The sequence below is a fragment of the Adiantum capillus-veneris genome, chromosome 12 (genome assembly GCF_014529385.1).
Source record: "Adiantum capillus-veneris isolate H3 chromosome 12, ASM1452938v2, whole genome shotgun sequence".
Lineage (NCBI taxonomy): Eukaryota > Viridiplantae > Streptophyta > Polypodiopsida > Polypodiales > Pteridaceae > Adiantum > Adiantum capillus-veneris.
Window position 1 is genome coordinate 16887587 of NC_140942.1, and position 4646 is coordinate 16892232.

Genomic DNA, 4646 nt, shown 5'->3' on the forward strand with positions numbered 1-4646 from the left:
AGGCTTCTATCTCACAAGCTTGGAGTAGGTGATGAGCTCTCCATTAAAGCTTGGGAAGAGATAGTCTTCTCTTTCTTCACACATGAGATTGTGTGAGTGTGTGTGTGATAATTCCTTGCAAAAATCAGCCCCCTCTCTCTCTTGGGTGAGCCCTCATGCCATTTTGCTCTTGCTCTACCCTCATTGGACCTCCCCAAGTCAAGCCAATGACTATTAAGCAGCATAAGTGATAGCCTTCTGACATGTGTCCCCCTTTCCCCTTTTGTGAGAGCTTTAGGTAATTTAATAATTCAACTAAACTCTCATTGGACCCCTTTGCCTCCTGGCCAATAGGAATCAGGCAAGCCATTGGGCTGCTGAATGCTCATTGGACCCCTTGGGAGACTGTCCAATAGTCATCTAGGAGACTTAATTCTCAGTGGTTCTTTTATTAAGTGTTTTTTAAATTAATCAAACTAGATTTACTCTAGCCTAATTCTCATTGGTCCACCTCCAAGGCCATCCAATAGGAATTGGGTACACCTTGTGGGCATCTGGCCTAGGGAGCTTACATGTGTCCCTCATTCCCTTTGTGTAAAGGGAGCTTGTGTGTGTGTGTGTGTGGCTTTCTCGCTCATCCCCTACATGCTAGGCTGGCCCCCTCCTATGTAGGGATATGCAAAGACTTTTTTGGTCACACACAAAGCATCCAATTCCTTAAGGTTGACCTTTGGACACAACCTTTGAATTTTGGAACCTTAGCATTTTGGAAGTCTTAATGGGATGAACCTTAGGGTCTTTTTAGCCCATTGTTGCACATGGCTCTTTTGCAGATGGCCCCCCCTTTGGATCCCTACTGTGGCCGGTCTGCTAGCTTAACCAATATTCTAGCTTTTTCTTTCCTGGCACTTCCCCATATTAAATGATCAGTTTAACATGAGAAAATCATTTAGGAGAATTAGATATTGATTATTATGAAATTACCTCTCTCTTGAAATCATAGTTGTCCTCGACTATGGTTTAGAGAAGAAAAATCATATTCATGAGTCCTTTTCTTAGCGGGTAGAGGATCCCTATGTTACCCTACGACATCATTCCACAATGGATGACTAGTCCATTTGGTGCTTGAGAGCCTGAGGCTGCTACAAGCATGTCTGCACATTAGTCCTTTCAGTCTTCCATAGTAGAGTGACAAGCTCTACTTGGTGTTTGGGAGACGTCATCTCCACAAACTTGATCTAAGCATGCATACTACTTAATTTTTGTGCACAATAAAGAAAAAGAGAGTCTTATAAGACAAAAAATTTGTTCATTTTTAACATTTTGTACATTTGCTTACTCTTGGGAAGCATTGTAAGCATTGACAAGGTTTAGGTTATCCTTTAATTGTATGCCTTGCATCCATCTAGCATCTTCAAAAGGATAATTCTTAAACTTAATAAGATATCGTCGAATAGTCTTACCACCTGTTAATACCTTGTCTTCATGTCGGAGAATGGACTCGGGCTGCAACACCTCCTCTTGGTCCTCGATCTCTGATGGGTCCTCAATAGTTGGTTCTTGAGGTGGCTCTCCTTTGTAAGGCTTTAATAGGATCACATGGAAAGCATTGTGTATGAGCCAATGATTGGGCAACTTGAGTTGATAGGCCATCTCATTGATTGGCCTATGAATCTGGAAGGGACCATAGTACCTTTTTGCTAGTTTAGCATAGTACTTTTGGTGTCCCGTAGGATTCTTGCCCATCGTGTGCCTTAATCAAGCCTTGGAAAACTTTAATAAGACCCAATCATTTTCTTTAAAGGCTTGGGCTCTTCTGTGCTTGTCAGCAATAGCCTTTTGCCTTTGCTGTGAGATAGAGATAGCATCCTTAATCTTTTGAAAAGATTCTTGTAGGTCTCGGCTATACTCATTTGCAGCGAAGATCTTCCCATGTACCTTAAGTAGCAAGGGACTTTTTGATCTCCCCTCAATTACCTCGAAATGTGTTTTTCCCGTGGAAGTGTGTACAGTGTTATTGTAAGCATACTCCACTAAGGGTAAGTACTTCTCCCATTGGGATCTTTGACCTACCTCCGTTACATAGGCTTTTAGTAGATTGAGAATGGTTAGGTTAGCTATTTCACTTTGGCCATCCGTTTGTGGATGATAGGCTGAAGAGAAGTTTAGCCTTGTCCCTAAATTCTCAAAGAGACCCTTCCAAAAATTACTGGTCATTCTAGGATCTCTATCCGACACTATGGACATTGGCAAGCCATGGTACTTAAAAATTTGTGAAATGAAGAGGGTTGCCATTTGATGGGCTTTGATAGTCTGTGACAGGTATAAAATGAGCTTGTTTACTGAACCTGTCTACTATCGTCCATATTATCGTATTCCCATGGATAGACTTAGACAATCCAAGGATAAAATCCATGGATATGCTCTCCCATGGTGAATTAGGGATTGGCAAGGGTTGAAGCAATCCAAGTTTCTTCCCTCTATCAAATTTTGTCTTTTGGCATACCACACATTTAGAAACATACTCTTGTATGTTCACTTTCATGGTAGGCCAATAGAAATATGTTTCAATTCCATTCAAGGTAGACTAAATCCCTCTATGCCCCGCATAAGGTGGAGCATGAGATTCATACATTACTTTCTCACATAGTGAGTTAGTAACACATAGTCTATTGCCATAGAGAAGATAACCATCTTGTAAAGTAAATGGTTCGTCTTTCTTTCCTAATGCAAGGGCTGAAATCACATCGCTAAAATCGGGATCAATAGCGTACTCATCTATCGTTGAAGATAGACCATTGTGGGTTGCTATGGAAACCGCATTCACTCTCGGCCGTCTTGAGAGTGCATCAGCTACTTGATTATGCTTGCCAACAATGTGAGCAATATGAAAAGGAAATTGTGAAAGGAAATTTGTCCACCTCATTTGTTTGTCGCAGATCTTGGTCTGCGTCATGAAGTACTTAAGACTTTGGTGATCCGTTCGCAGAATGAAAGGAGTCCCCAATAAATAGTGCTTCCATGAGTCTAAGGCATGTAGAACTGCAAGGAGTTCCTTTTCATATATGCCTAGAGCTTGCTCAACAGGGTCGAGCCTTCGACTCTCATAGCCTATGGCGTGCGCTTCTTGGAGCAAAACAGCTCCAAGGCAATCACCACAAGCATCACATTGGACCTCAAATGGTTTTGAGAGATCCGATAGTGTAAGCACAGGTTGAGAGATAAGCTTTTCTTTAAGCTTTTCGAAAGCATTGTTCTCCTTAGCAGACCATGTATACCTAACACTTTTCTTTGTTAGGTCATGTAATGGTCCCGCAATTTGTGAGAACTTTTCTATGAAGCGTCTATAGTATGCACACATACCTATAAAGCTTCTTAGTTCATGAAGATTCCCTGGTTTAGGCCATCCTTTTATTACCTCTAACTTGGATGGATCCATTTGGATGCCATCTTGAGAGATAATGTGACCTAAATACTGGATCTCTTGCAAGAAAAATTCACTTTTCTTTTGATTAACATAAAATTTATTCTCTCTTAAAACTTGAAATATTACCTAGAGATGTTGCTTGTGTTCGTCTAATGAATTAGAGTAGATGATAATATCATCAAAGAACACTCCAGTGAAGGTTCGATGAGGCCTGAACAGCTTCTCCATCAAGCGATTGAATGTGGCTGGTGCATTGGTCAAGCCAAAAGGCATGACAATGTATTCGTAAAGACCAAATGTGGTGCGAAATGCGGTCTTTTCAATGTCTTGATCAAGATGATAGCCACTTTTTAGGTCAATCCTACTGAAGTAAGTCGATCCTTGTAGCTTATCAAATAGGTCTTCTACCCATGGAACGGGAAACCTATTCTTGATAGTGATCCTATTTAGTGCTCTATAGTCGACACACATACAATATGTGCCGTCTTTATTTTGCACTAATAGCACAGGTGAGCAAAATGGACATGAGCTAGGCCTAACCATGCCCTTCTCAACTAACTCATGCACTTGCCGCATAATCTCCTCTTGTTGAGCTTGAGAAACTCTATAAGGAGGTTTATTAGGTGGTGAACTTCCTGGAAGAAGTTCAATTGTGTGGTCATCATTACCTCGTTTAGGAGGTAGCTCACAAGGGATGGCGTCAATAAAAACATCTTGAAACCCCTTGAGAAAATTGGATAGCTCTAATTCCTTTTGGTTGCTTATATTTTCCTTTGCTAAAGCATTAGGTTCATTTTGAGAATCTTTAACAAAAATCATGTACACGGAAATAGAGCTCTTTATTGACTTGTTGAAAGCTGGTGTATGTACAATGGGAATAGATTTACCCATTTCCTTAGCATCTATATACATGTCTTTTTCCCTGAACTTAAAGGAGATTCTCCTTTCAGGAACTTTAACATTGGCAGCCACGCGGTCAAACCATGGTGCCCCTAGGATTACATCCTCATGCTTGAGAGGAGAGATAAAGAAGTCCTCTTTGTCCGTATAGCCTTGGACATGAAGCCTCAATTTCCCAATTAAGGGAGTGACTGAAGCTTCTTGCCCCTTGAAGGCACTGTCTGCCGGTAGGACATCTCCCATCTCGTAAGATTGTATGCCTAGCTTGGTGGCCAACTCTATAGATATAAAATTGTGAGTAGAACCATGGTCAAAGAGAATAAAAGCATCATGTTCTCTT